We start from the raw sequence: 15989 nt of genomic DNA, 5'->3' as shown, positions 1-15989 counted from the left end.
TGTATCTCTTCATTATGATAAAATTATTTAAGAAAACTTTCATAAAAACAAAACGCTTTCTCATTAACGGAAATTTTAGCTGCTTATTCTAACATCACTTGAGTGAACATTTTCTACCATCATTTTCATTTACAACCAAATTTCATTGTATGTACAGTCTGTAAGATCTAGTTAGCTACAGAAAAATAAAATCCAAAACTCGTCATTCTGAGCTTCCTAAAAAAAAAATATATATATATATATATATATATATATATATATATATATGAATGGAAATGTATAAAAAAGAATACAAAAAGTATAAAAGCTTATAACTTTTCTTTATTCATTTTCAATTGGTGACGTGCAGGAATACAAAATATTATGAAAAATTAAAAAACTTTTTTTACAGGTACATAATTTTCAACTGATCCTTCAGTCTTCATCGGTGTAGTGAAAGTATATATATATATATATATATATATATATATATAAGCTTCTATTAATTATTGCTAGACATGAAGTGAAAGAAAATGAAAATATTTACTTTGAAACCACAAACCGTTTAGAATCGTGTATGTTGGAAAATATATTTGGTGCTTACGGAAAGGCAATATATTCACGTGGATTTTTATACTTTTTCTTTTAATTTCCACTTTAGTGATGTTAGTACAGGACCTGGATATGTCAATTATGATAAGGCACTCCACTAGTTTCTTTAAGAAAAATGCTTTTAACCCAAATCTAATTTGTATGAATGAAGACGATTTTTAAAAAATATATATATATATATATATATATATATATATATATATATATATATATATGTATATAAAAAGAACAAAACGATTTGTGTGTTGAACGTTTCGTTTTTATTTCGAGACTTCCTCTGGGTGAATGAAATTAAAACAAAAACACCAGTTTTCTTATGAAAAGTGTGACGCCGTCCCCTTTCAGAAATGGAAGATGTTGACAATTCAAAAATAAGACGGGGAGGTCTTGCGTTGTTAAATAGGGAGATTTTGTCATATAGCCATTAATATATTTTTAAAAGATATGATGCAGCTAATATTCTTTCTGGAAAAAATATGTCCGTTAAAATTCAAATATAAGTGTGTAACTGAAATGAAATGAGTGTTTCTGTTATGTAATTTATTGATTGAGATTATATGTATTAATTATTATAGGAAGTGTTTCTATGGTTGGAGAGGACTAACCTGCATCTACAATTAAATTATGTTCTTTTAATAGAAGTTTATTTATTAATGGTGCTACATTATAGAAACCTCCACATTGTGCTTGAATTTGCGATAAGTGCTGATTCAAGAAGTCTCCCTATATGATTTTTGTTTATCTTGGAAAATATTTGTGGCTTTTTGCTAAGCATTTAATATGAAGGCTTGTTCCTTTTTATTTTTCTATTTTGTCAGAATACTATTTCCATTATTCTCATCATATATATATATATTTTACAAGGTGATTACCACTTATCAAGGCCCGGAAGCCACTCAGGGATAAGGGTTATTGCATGTACAGTACGTTAGTGTGGGGGTTTAATAAAAATGTCTACTTAAGGGGGGCGGGCGGTTCATCAGGAATTTGTTTACGTTGGACTTGAAGACATTCTGGTTGTAGTCAGGTGGGAAGCAAGCAGACGGAACAGAGTTCCACAGGCGTGCAGTTCTAAGAAAGAAGCTTTGTTCATGGAATCTACGTTTTGATTTAGACACATAATATATATTATATATATAGCAAGTCATTATTGAAGCAAGTTTAGTTAAAGAGTTTAATTTTCGTGGTTCTATTCTCTACACAATGAGAAATTTTTCTGGCTTTGGTTGGTAGATTGCATAACGCATCTCAAAGTGTTTGTGTTTCAGCGAATATTTTAGTATTTCTGATCTTCTAATCATCAGAAGTATTTTAGAAAGTTGTTTGATTTTATATACAAACTTTCAAATTCTCAGCAGGGTTGCTAAGTAGGATAGTAAAAGCCTGACTCCAACTCCTAGGATGCCGACTCCGACTCCTTTGATATCTTTGACGCCAACTCTAACTTCTGGACCCTTATGTGGAAATCTATTCTACAGATCCATATACCAGCCTTCCACACTTATTTGGCAAGCATTTTATAAATACTTTTCATGTATATTTTTTACGTTTAACATTCACTTATACACTCACATATACACTCAACCAGCTTTATAGAATAAGATAAAGGGATAAAAAATTTAGAATGAAATTTTATTATGCTATCAGTTCAAAGAGTATACAATATTTAGGGATAGGGAAATTTCTTTAGGCCATGGCATTTCGAAGCCAAATGCTTCTCATCAGAAGAGTAGAGTAAAGACATTATACAGAGAACAAATTTTTTAAAAGATACTATTGCCTTTATGGAAAGAGGCTCAAAGGAAAAACAGGAAAAAGCTACAGATGGCTGTAGAAGCACAGGTTGCTTCTAATTGATTAAGGCCCGTTTTTTATGGATAAGATTGTAGTTCTGGAACGATCCTGAACTAATCCAATTGCCGAATTCCATTTAATTCGAAATTGGATAATTTTTGGATTACAATCCAATTGTTATTTGATGTAATCCATAGTGATCTTACTCAAAGACAGAATTTTCATTGATTCTGTGTGACGTCATAACCAAAACGAAAACAGCTGCCCAGACAGGGTTTGCAGTGATCTGATGGTCCGAAATATCTTGAAGTAGAAGCAGTACAAAATGATATATCTTAAAAAATAAAAGCAAAACCATACAAAAACTGCTAAATTGTGCAACTGGTAAAACCAAACAGGAAATCCATCTAAAAAAGTAAATTTATTTGACTTAAGGAGTCCGAGTTGGATAAAAAAAATTCTGACTCCGACTAAAACCTCCAACTCCGAAACCAGATTCTCAGTTCTAAATATATAATCAATAATAGTCATCATCAGCAGCAGCAGCAATAGAGGTTTCGACATTTAAGTGTTAATCAATCTTTTGTTGGAAGACTATCAATTAGAAAAACAATCCTTAATGAACTAAACAAGCAGTTGTAAAGAAATAAAAAAAAAAAAAACTTAAGAGTTGGTAATGTCAACAAAACGAGAGAAATAAACATTTAAAATCTTTGTTGCTTAACATAAAAATTAAAAATGTACTAAATAGTAATAAATTGATATTTTTGATTCCTAAATTGAATAATTTTTATATTAAAGAAATTAAATGCAATAAAATTAATTTTAACAAATTGTCAGACATAATGGGAAATAACTTAGAAAAAGAAAAAAAAAAAAAAGTTAAATTATTGACCTGATTTTGAACGGAAACTTTTTCAATCAAAAATATTTTTTTTATTTTATTGCGTGTATGTGTGTATGCTATTTGGTTTAGAAATGTGCCCAAGTGTTTGTGGGGATGTTTAGCAAGAGATGTGCATATTTTTGACTAGTCCAAAATGGATTCAAGATGATGCTGTAAACACTAATTTTAATTTGCAAATCATCTACCTATAGGAGGATTTAAAAATGTAGGCTTTTATTTATTTTTAGAACTATTTTTTTTAATGCTGTTCAGGCCACTTATTCCAATGAATCTTATTTTTCTGGGTGAATCATTCACCCAATCTTTACCTGTAAAGAAAATAGACTTCTTGATTAATAAAGATATGGCTCACTGGAATATGAATTCTATTATTTAGTTATAAATCTGCAAATAATGCATATATAACTGATCAGCTTGTTTGTGACGATGAAACAGTTTTTCTGGTTTGATAGTTATGGTTGCAGATATTCTGCACATGCATAGTTATTTTAAACTTTTTTTTTTTTGTTTAAGTAGGTTAATTTCCAGCGTTTTGACATGATCGTCCCTCTTAGCTCAATGGATAGTTTGCTAGACTGAAGATGCTAAGATTTTACTTTTGATCCCAGTTGACTTAATTTTTATTGCTTTTAAGACGATAAAGTATATTAAAACAAAAAAAACGTTCAGAATTAAAACTATAACTACGATTTTTTAAATTTTTATTTGGCACTTTACACATTGTTCTTTTTATTTTATTACATTTCTTCATTTTATTTAAACACTTCTAACAACCGAAATTAATAAAACAAGCATTAAATTCGTTTGTGTTAAAAAAGAAAAACTCGCTGATTAAAAGTGTTTATTTTTTTTCTCTATTTAAAATAAGAAAAAAAATAAAATACTCATAATTTCATACAAAGTCATTCAGTTCCCAATATAAAACTGCAGAAATTAACTTGCCAGGGATGTTGAAATAAAAGCGATTTCCTCAAATACCTGTGGTGCTTCTACAGGATTTGCACTGAAACACTAACAGTCACATGAATTGGCTCGTTTTGTTCATTATATGTCCCCCGCCCCGTTATTTTTGAAATCTAGAAAAATCTTTGCATTTTTTTGTTAAAAAGTTCTAACAAACTAAGCTATTTGAAGCCAAAAGTACACCACTAGTTAATTTTATAGTATATATAACAATATACAACACAAATTGACAAAAAAATTTTTTAAATCAAATTTACTTGCCTCCCCACAAGATTTGCGTCTTCAGTCTAGCAAACTATCCACTGAGCTAAGAGGGACGATCATGTCAAAATGTTGGAAATTAACCTACAGCTTACAGATGCTAAACTTCTGACCAACCAACAATATGGATTTAAGCAAACTTGTTCCACAGCAGATATCCTAACTAATCTCTGAATGCATATACCATTCACTGGACAAAGCAAGGGAAGGTAGAGCTGTAGCTCTAGATATATCTAAAGCTTTTAACAGGGTATGGCATGAAGGTCTTCTCAGGAAAATCAGATCATACGGTATCACTGGACGAATACTTAACATAATTAAATCTTTTTAGACAAGAGAAAAATCCAGGTTGTCCTCGATGATCATACATCTAAACAATGATATAAATGTGGGAGTGCCTCAGGGGTCTATCCTTAGACCTTTGTTATTCCTAATATTCATAAATGACTTCCCTGACAAAATTGTCTGTGAGATGGGTATATATGCTGATGACATCACACTCTATAACAGGCATGACAGGAAAACAAATGAACACGTATCTAAGGAAATGGCAGAAACACTAGAGGATGACCTCCAATCTGTAGTGGAATGGGGACAAAACTGGATGGTCACATTCAATGCTGCCAAAACTAAACTTGTTTCCTTCAATAATTACAAGAAACCTTCTCTACCACCAACAGCAATGGACAAAGACTCATTATCTGAAAGTACTTTTAAACTCCTCGGCCTAACATTCACAGGAAACACGGGTTGGAACAATTACATTGAGAGCATTACCAGAACCGCTGCAAAAAAGGTAGGCTCTCTCTACCGTACTAGAAAGCTATTAATGCCTGAAAGTATCCTGTACCTCTATAAAGCCACCATTCGCCCATGTATGGAGTATTGTCATATTTGGGCTGGTGCATCTGCTACTAGTCTCTCGCTCCTAGACAAGGTTCGAAAGAGAGTTGCCAACCTGATATGTCCTGAACTATCATCTAAGCTCCAGTCTCTGTCCCACTGACGAAATGTTACATCTCTGCCTGTTCTACAAGTACTTTAATAGTGAATGCTCTGACGAACTGCAAGCACTTGTACCTCCTTTACGTAAATACCCCCGACAAACCTGACAAGCAGCTAAATCCCACCCCTACAGAGATTCCTAGATCTAACAGCTTTCTACTCCAGTAGTTTCTTCCCCAGAACCGCTAAACTTTGGAACTCCCTTCCAGGTCCCTGCTTCCCTAACTGTACTGACATGCAGAAGTTCAAGTGTAACGACATCTTGCTGCCCAACTCCTTACATAGTACCCCTGTAGCTTATGTCCCTGATAGTAGCCCCCTACATCAAAATGACAATGTGCCTTGTTTGGGGTGAAAATGTAATATAAAAAAGGGGGGAGGGTTTCAGATTAAGGTGTATTAAGTTACTTTTTTTTCCATTTAAAATATGCAAATACTTAGGTAATAATTTTTATTCATTAAATTGTTAAGTGAAAATACAGAAGAGTTAACAAAGCTGCCCCCTTTTAAGAGTCTTTCAAATGAGAGTTTACTGGCCGTGTTTAAACACATTCAGAAAGCTATTCTCAACATGGAGAAGGCGGGTGTTAACCATTCTGTCTTTTCCTCTGGCCGGAAGATTATATCTACTGTAATCAAACCTGGCACTCACTTTTAAAACATCTTTCTTATTGAGAAATAATGTTTTTTAGGAGGGGAGGAGGAGGAAGTCTTTAAAATTAAATTTTATAAAATATAAGATCTAATAGTAATGTGTGGATTAACAAACATTCAAATTAAGTTTTAAAGTTTACTTATAGAGTCGCTTGCACGCGACTAATAAGTCGGTCTGTCCGTAACACTTTTGTACTTGGCCTTTTTGGTTAAGATCAAAGGTCTGCTGTTAATAGATGCTGGTCTTAACTTTTTAAGCTTTTCATGGCCTTACTCTTGACTGGTGGTACAAAGGAGATCCTGTCCCCCCCCCCCCCGATTGTTTTTTGGCAGTAGAGAACCTTCCAAGGCTACCCTACCACTAACCCCCCCCCCATCTTTTTGTTTTATCACCCCCTGGTTAACCCCTACTCGAAGGTTGCCGCCTACCCCCATCTTCCCCTTTTTTTTTTTTGACAATTTATTTTTCCTCCCTACACCCGATAATTCTTCCCAACCCCCACTAGGGATCTTCCCGCTTGTTTTCGGTGCCCCGGAAAACAGCAGGTGATCTAACTTTCTAGATTAGCTCAGAGAGGGACCTTACTAACAATGCACTAGGCAATTTTATTTTTTGTATATTTTTTTTTCTAGATTCCCCACTCCCCAACACGAACTGTTTCTCTTCCAAATTCAAGAACTTTTTACACACGCACACACATACATTTTAATAAAAAAAAAAAAAATAAAAAAATAAAAATTTTACACACACACAGAAATTGTAAATATATTCTTTTTTGCAAAAACGCTGGGGTTTTCATTAGTTAGTTTAGAGTTGACAGAGTATATGAGGTATTGTGGTAAATGTTGCCAGTCAAGACCAAAGTCGCCAAAGACTCCATTTTCACTTTAGTAACAAAGATCCTGCAACATTCCCCATCCCACTTTTTGTATGGCCTTGTGCCTAAGTTTGTTTACAAATGTTAATTTTTAGCTTTTATTTTTTGAATTTCTCATTATTTAATTATAAAATTTTTTCATTACGGAAATAAACTATATAAACAAGATCAAAGTGTAGTATCTGTTCCGGCAGATACTGCAGCAAAGACCATATGTGGGGGCAACTCCACATATAAGACCCTGGTCAATGTAGGGGCAACCCTTCATACCAATTGTCACTATCCAGCTCCCCTACTCCCCGGGAAGTTGGTCCCCATTTCCCCTTAGCTCCTCACATTAAAAATCGGCCTTGTGCCTAATTTGCTCAGTAGGGGAGCAAATAAATACCCTTTTCTTGGCCAAGATCAAAGTGTAGTATCTGTTCTTACTACATGCTGTACTTATTGCGATATAAAGTGGGGGGGGGGTCACTTCTCTGTATTAATTTAATGTAAAATGATCACCAATTTTTCACCCAGTCAGTCTCAAAGCCATTCAAGTCATTCACCAGATCATTCAAGTTGTTTTTGAAGGATTCCAGTTATTTTTTAAGCATTCAATTCATCCTTAAGTTCATTAAAGTCATTCTAAGTCATCTACTTTTTATTTATTTGAGTCATTTCAACCCATTTTTCGGTCATTTTAGTTTATCTTTAAGAATTTCATGTCAATCCTACATTCACGCATTCATTCATTACACGAGAGCATGTGACTAATGGCTATTGGCCTTGTTTTCTTTATAAATTGTATATGTTTTGGAGAACTTTAAAGAATATTTAAAATTGTTATGTTTAAATTGTTGATAAATTTATTAAAAAATAGTACCCTCAGCTAAATTCCAATTCCCCAGAAAGGAGATTATTCTTTAAGGGGAATATGTGTTGGGAAAGAAAAAATTTAAACTAATAAATTCACTCTGTTTGGTCAAACCTTTATATTTTTTAAAGTCATTCTTAACATGGGGAAGATGGTTTTGTTATCTATTCTGTACTTCCACCTAATAAACTTAATCTATATAGATAAAAGGCAAAATGTGTGTGCACATTTTTTGTATATCCGGCAAAGGCTTTTTGGAGGTGGGGCGCTCGGGCCGGTACTGTTTCTTAGAACTTTTTATATACCTCGCCAGATTATAATATCTACGATTTACGAAAGGATGTCGCATCTATCTTTTATTTGAGCGACTTTTACACGCTATTTTAGTGATATGTCCTGTTTGGCTTTTCCATATAAAAAAAGGGAAACTGAATCCAGAACAAATGTTTCTACCTGGCACTCATGCCAGAGACATCCAGAAAGCAATGAGCAAAACCCGTCATATCAGACAATTACTATTCAGTTGGACACTCCCCTTCTTATGGGGAGCTGATTTTCCCCCAACATCTTGGGTGGGGGGAAACAAACAAATACGCAGAAACTGGCTTGTAGCCAAGGCGTGATGTTTGACCTCATCAAATTTACGCACCTGTCACTTAACTTTTTAATCATTTAATTTCAACCATTTTCAGTTCTGCTGCTCTCGTAGCATCACAGTAAGTTATCAGGCTATCATTTTTTTTTTTTCGCCTTATGGTTTCGGGTTTGAGCCTACCTGCCTAGCAAAACTTTTTTCTTTTACACCTCCAAACACGTAGGCAACAGAGGCGATGGATTTTCACAAGATCGGTATCATTTTGAAGCTAGACCCTTTGAACAAATATCGAAAAACTGGCTACAAACATTAATTCCTTCACCCTCAACTGGGCAGTTTTCTACAGGAAGGGTAGTTTTTTTTTTTTCTGACATTTTTTGCAAATCATTCAAAGCTTGCTTAAACGACGTCACATAAAAGGCGTTATTTCGACAGCCCATTATGTCACAAGACTTTTTCACCCCTTTTTCCTCTGGCGCGTTACGGGTTCGAACCTGCTTACCACTCCTTTTTTTTCTTTTCTTTGCAATTTTTTTTTTTTTTTTTTTTTGAGCTCAACCAATACCCTTACACACACCACTTTCTTTTCTGCCTTCGCGTCACAGGTTCGAGCCTGTCTGCCGACTACAATTTTTGTTTGTTGCTCAGCACATCTTTAAGCACCCAGGCTAGTATAATAATAAAATGTAGTACAAAACTTGGCAAATAAGAGTAAGTGACCCAAAACAAGAAGTTTTTAATTTCAAGAACAGAATCGGACTGAACACTATTTGCTGCTGACTTAAAATGGGATACTTTTCTGGTTTGTCAACTAATATCAAGAGGCTTTCTTATCTGTTCGGTACTTTCAATAGATAACAAAGCCAGATATAATATAGATTGTTTAGTTATCAAGTTTAGACATTAATTCCATATACTAACTGTTCCATAGTAAGATATATACTGAGCCAATGTGTCATGAGTAGTCTGGTCTATATAAGTTATGAAAATATATATAGCAATTCAGCTACACAGAATATTCTGTGTTTTATTTTCGTGAGAATTCGTTAGGCTTACGCAAAAAGGTGTGGCTATTGCACATTTATATATACGCACTAGTTAGCCAATTAGCTTCAAAAACAAAAACACAGAATGAAAAAAAAAAAAAAAAAAAAAAAAATGAAAACAGCACTAGCAAACCAATACTGGGTTGGTTGGTTGCTTTATGGTATATCAACCCTTTTCAGGTTATTTAATGCCAAATCCAGTTATTTTGAAGAAAATATTTTTAGTAGAATATATTTGTTGTTTTCAAGTCTGTTTCTATTTAACCCATAGTTGGGACCCTAACAGGTACTACTAGTCCAGGTCAGAGTGGACCTGGGAGCAATGGCAATTAAAGGGTGGCTCCACAATCCCCAAAGCCCGCAAGCTGAGGCCTTACCATTGGATATAGTTTAAGGTCATATCCAGAACCACAAATACTGGGAAATCAAAGAAAGTGGACATTCGCTAATAGTAGAATGGAAAATAGTAAGACAAGCAAGTACATGTAGGGACCTAGATGATCCATGTAGATTATGCCTAAATGAAAAATTCACTATCCTATTCTTTAAAGATCCCCAACTTCTATTAAACTGTAGGAGAGAAAGAGCAAACAACTGTGTACACAGGATAAACTTTACTCTATTTTGAAATTGACAACTATAGAAAATAAATAAAAAAAAATAAACATACTGTGCATATTCATACACAAGTTTATATATATATATAAACTAACATAATATCCAAAATTTAGACTAAAACACAATAACTATACCTAAACTGAAAGTAGGTCAACTTACAACAAAAGGATATCTACCTTTCCCATAAAACACAAAGAGAAGGGGTGAACTGGAGGTCAACTGTGCCTTTGTCCGGTAAGTGTCCGCCCATTGGCTGATTAGTATGGACACAGTGGTAACGAGGAAGCTGATTGGCTAACTAGAAAATTCAATAGCATATATATATATATATATATGTGTGCAATAACCACAACTTTTTGTATAAGCCTGACGAATTCTTATGAGAAGGAGGCGTGAAATATAGCTGAATTGCCAGATATTTTCATAACTTACTACCTAGCTCTATCTATGTATTGAGCACTGTTAAAGTAAATACTAAAAATTTACACAAAATCATATCTTTGTATAATTATGTGATAAAATGTAGTCACACACACACACACACACACACACACACACACACAGGCGCCTAAAGGGAAGTCCACACTGGTCATTTAAAAAAAAAAAAAAAGAAAAAACATTTAAGCTAAATTGAATGTAACTGTTTAAAAAAAAAAAAAAAAAAAAAAAAAACTATACCTCTTTTAATTTACCTTTTATTCCTCTGTAATTTTACCCGTTCATATTCAACTTTGAAGTATCCTAGTGTTCACGTCAATTTAAAAAATTTACTTCAAATCCAGAAGGCAAAAAGAAACTCCACAGCAACAAATGGGCTTAAAACCAGCTTAAAATATTCACCTTTTAAGCAACCAAGCATCTCTAATCTAATTGTTGTTGCAGGTTATATAACATAACATTTAGTCCATGTGCCTCAACTTTCTCTTGGGGGTCATCAAGAGTTCATTAATCACCACCTTTCTGATTTATCTGATCGAGAAATTGGCTGCAGATTGAAATGTGATGAGAAAACTATGAATGACTGTACTAAAGCACCAAAACACCAGCAGTGTTAGTAATGCTGCTAAATCTGGTAGTCCTAGAGTTACTTTTTACAGGAAAGACAATACTATCAAGATCCTCATCCTCAGAAACAGATTTAAAACAGCTTCCCAAATCCAACAGTGTAATCTTGTTAAAAAGTACTCTATTTCTACACTTAACAGATTGAAGGAATTTAATTTGCAAGGTTGTGTTGCAAGATGCAAGCCAATGATTTCTATAAAGAACAGAAAGTACCATCTGGACTTAGATGCGATCAAGATCGTAACTCTTCATATTGGTTGAAAGTGATTTTTAGCAATGAAATCAAGTTTAATATGGTAGGCAGTACGTTCGTTGAAGGAAGGAGTTTCAACGCTGCAAGGTGGAGGAGGTTCAGTTTTGGTATGGTGTGTTATTAGTGCCAATGGTCCAGGGCATATAATTCACTTACAAGGTTGAATTAATTTGATCAAGTACATATGTTGACTGAGCATTTTCTACCCTACTTTGGTCAGAATTTGGATGATAATCCCATCTTCATGCAGGATAATGCTCCCATTCACACAGTTGACAAATGTCAAGAAGTTCCTTGAAAAGCATGATATTTAGTGTTTGGGTTAACCTGCACAATCTCCAAACCTCAATCATATTGAAAATGTATGGCATTACATCAAGCAACAGCTATGCAATGATAAAATTTCAAATCTGAAAGAACTGTGGACAAAAATTAAAGAGAAGTAGGTTGCCCTTTCACCAGAGTATTGCTGCAGACTAATTCAAAGAATGCCCAAAAGATTGCAGCCTGTCAAATTGCAGAAAGGCTATGCTACTAAATATTAACTAGTTCATGGTGTTCCTGTTGTATTTGTGTTGCATTAATATTCTAAAGTTACATTTAAATAATTTTCCATTGTACAGAATTTCTTTTTGCCTTCGATTTGAAGGCAATTTTTTAAATTGATATGAACACTAAGATACTTCAATTAAAAGTCAAATATGAACAAGTAAAATTATAGTGGAATAAAAGGCAAATCAAATGAGGTATAGGTTGTTGAAACAGTTGCACTCAATTTAGCTTTAATTTGAGGTTTTTGAAAAAAAAAATGACAAGTGCAGACTTTTTTTTTTGCACCACTGTATATTACACTTTATTTTCTTTCAAAAAATTCTGACTGAAAAGTTGGTTAGACTATTAACTATTATTCATTTATAATTTTCACCAGCCACTTACAAAATTATAGAGAAAATTCTACAGTTCTATGTCAGTGTCCACTTTCAGATAAATGACTATAATTTTAAATATTAACCTGTTTGTTTCTTAAAATTAAATAATATCACAATAAGTAAATAAATTCACATCTTGTTGCTTTCATTACATATTGCAAGTGCACTAGTGTATTCTTACTGATACAAAGAGCCTCTTATTGTGGTTGATCTTGTCTATTTTGCTTTCTTACAAAAGTAAAAATAAAAACCTGTCATGCTTGTCCTTCACCGATATCAACATTTCTTCCACCCTACTTTTAAGTAGGGAGACATAACTGCATTTTTTCTTTCTTTTTTTAATTATAAATTTTTTCATGTACTATGTTTTTTTTTCTCTCTTTCTCCACTTTGTTATTTTCTTTTCAATTGCACACTGAAGACACAAACACAGGAGAAGTAGTATGATAAATAATGTCAACAACATTTTTTATGTACCTAACTGGGTCCTGATTTGCTATATTCGCACACAGACAGGTTTTATTTACATGCATATGTGACTTATGGGGAAGGGATATTTATGACATTGTTTATACAATTACTGATAAATTTAAATGCTTAATCTGTTGCTCTAACTTAGGCTTAAAACAACAAAAGAGTCTTTTTCTACATTTTTACAAAATCTATCTTTCCACACACAAAAAAAAAAAAATTAAATAAAAACAATGTTCATTTTACTTTTTCACAATAGAATCAATGAATTTTAAATGTATTTTACAGGTTACATTATTTTTATATTTTAACTAGAATACCTGTCTCATAAGTAAAAATTCCTTAAAAGAGAAGTTTTGCAACACTTATGTCTCTTTATAAAAATTAAAATCAAGATATGCTATTAAATCTCATGTCTAGAATTCTTAAATGTCCATCAAAATCTATTACATGATTTAAATTCTAGAAAATGGCTAAAATTTAAAGCTTAAGAGGTTTTAAGAAATTTAAATTCAGGGAATCTTAATTGCTATCTAATAACATAATTTTAATCTAAAATATTTGAATTTTAAACAGGAAATTGTATTTATATTATGCCTCCTAAAAACTTTCAAAATATTCCAAAGAAACTGAAAGGGAAATATTTATTAATAATTTACCTGTTAAAATTTCACAAAAATTGGAGGTATCTGAATTTTTACAAAAGACTTTCACCCACTGCTTATCTTTGCAAAATAGCTAAAATTAAATATAGCCAACATTACCGACCCTTATGCTTTTTTGTGTTCCAAAATTAATCATAGGTTAATAGTTAATTTAGGAATTAATCCTATACATAGAAATACATATAAACATATCTATCTTTCTATAATATTTTAATGTGATGAAAGAACTAAATTCTGGTTTCAATAACAGACCAAGGTTTCCAGATAGAGGCAACTAGCACAACATATGTCTATATATAGCTTATAAAAATAAGGTGAAAAATGAAAATGAATTGCAGCACAAAGTTAGAATGCCTATTTTTAAGCTTACACTATTTGTTAAAAAAAAAAAAAAAAAAAAGTGGTAATGAAATAAGATAAATCATAAATACAAGATATTTACAGCTATAACATTAAAATTGTAATGAAATAGCTACATAAATACAATATATGTATTGCTTTGACAATTACAAAGCATTTTAAAATTGTTTGACCAGTATAAAACTTCTACCATCAGTAGACAAAAATAAACAACCATACTGAAATTTTCTAATTTCTGCACAGAATTTCCTACATTTCAAGACTATCTTGGGATAATTGATTTGAAGAAATAAAATACTGGAACAATGATAAAACAAATACAATGCTATTTTCTTTGAATCAATCATCCTGAAGAAGTTTTGAAATAAACATTGATGACCATGTAATTTTGGTTTGTTTGTTTCTCACCTCTCCATCACATTGGAATATTTCCATATCTCGACAATTATATAAATGCGTGTGAGTGAGTGAGAGAGAGATCCTTATAAACTCTGAAAAACAGATTTTCTTTAAAATTTACAGAAGTTTAGTGTATAAACCTGGGAGTGATCTTAGTTCTGTCTCAAACCCCTGATAATAAAAAATCGAAACCGTTATTTCAATTTATCTATCATCGGTAATACCACTTTTTCCCATGTCATTGCTTAGTAACAATGATAGAACAACGGGCTGTGAAAACTCTAGGGTAAGTTGATAGCGTTTTTTTGTTTTTTTTTACATGACGTGTTCTGTAGGTTCAAACTCTGCATGTAAATTTCTTAGATTTTTTTTTCATTAATTGCAGAAGAATTTTATAATTTACATTTTTTTTGTTTTTTTTTTGCATGACATGGTCTGTAGGTTCAAACCACGCACATAAATTATTTTCATTATCTGGAAAGAAGTTTATGTAAAATAATTTTATAAAAAGAAACAGTAGGTTCTCTAGAGTGCAATGTAGAATAACATTTTGGACTAAGTTACTGTGAAGCTTCCTCTCAGGCGATTTCATGGATTTCAATGACAATAAAAATATATGAGTGTAAAATATTCGCTGATCATCATTCAATCCCGGGCAATGTTGTGTCTCCCTGCTAGTATATATATAAAAATAACTGTGTGTACGAGTTCGTTCCCTATAGACTCAAAAACGACTAGGCCGATTTTTATGAAATTTCACAGAAATGTGTCTGATAGTGTTCTTAGACAGGTTTTGAATCGGAATGTCTTCACAGAGTATCAATAATCGAAATAATTCAATGAAAAAAAAAAACCAGGCAATTTTAACCAAAGTAAACACTTACCGCCTAACATCACAAGCGCATTTGAGAAGTTTTATTACCACACAAGTTGGAAGGCTTGACATATAAATCAACAGTAGGTTCTTTGATATGACATTGGTGTATTCAAAATGAATGTTTAAATTGAACCATGATACTTGACATTTTCATTTTAAACTCAAGCCATTATTATTACATAACCAACAAGGCCAAGTAGATAAAAATCAACAATTGGTTCTTTGATATGACAGGGGCGCGTTCAAAATGAATGTTTGTTTCGAGCACAATTGAAGCATGATACTTGACTTTTGCATTTGTAACTTTAATTCCAACCATTATATATAAAAAATAATTTTATAAAATCAACAGTAGGTTCTCTACAGTACAATATAGACTACAATATACTGTGAACATAGTCACTGCGAGGATCATGTGAAGTTTTCTCTTGGTGCACCGCGATGGAACCCCAACTAGAGCAGGCCATCAATTGATCTGATTGAAAAGTGAGTAATTTCAATAACGATATTGGAGTGTGAAACCTTCGTTGATTCAATCCTGGGCAATGTCTGGTCACCCTGCTAATATGTATACATATATATTAGTAGTAATACATTGATAAGAATAAAAACATAAGTTCATGGCTCCCAAAATTCATACTAAAATTGTCCACAAGTACCCGTGGCATTACAAACGGTGTACTCAACCCAAGAGAAAATTCTTTTAAATAGTGCTATTGAATCAGCATCTTTTTTTATCACTGTTATATAGTTTTTATTATTGAACAGGCGTTAACTTGAATGCTTGAAGGTAATCAGACAT

General features: G+C 32.6%; 1 protein-coding gene across 2 annotated transcripts in view; it reads right to left on the bottom strand.

Moving 5' to 3' along the window:
• LOC145252640 (ras-related protein Rab-7a) overlaps nucleotides 1-15989 on the bottom strand; it is an 86414-nt gene that overhangs the window by 29972 nt on the left and 40453 nt on the right. The window lies entirely within an intron of this gene.

The sequence above is a fragment of the Euprymna scolopes genome, chromosome 29, assembly GCF_053919585.1.
Source record: "Euprymna scolopes isolate OS-2025 chromosome 29, ASM5391958v1, whole genome shotgun sequence".
Classification (NCBI taxonomy): Eukaryota; Metazoa; Mollusca; class Cephalopoda; order Sepiida; family Sepiolidae; genus Euprymna; species Euprymna scolopes.
Note: the sequence above shows the minus strand (reverse complement) of the source record. Positions and strands in the feature narration are given on the sequence as shown.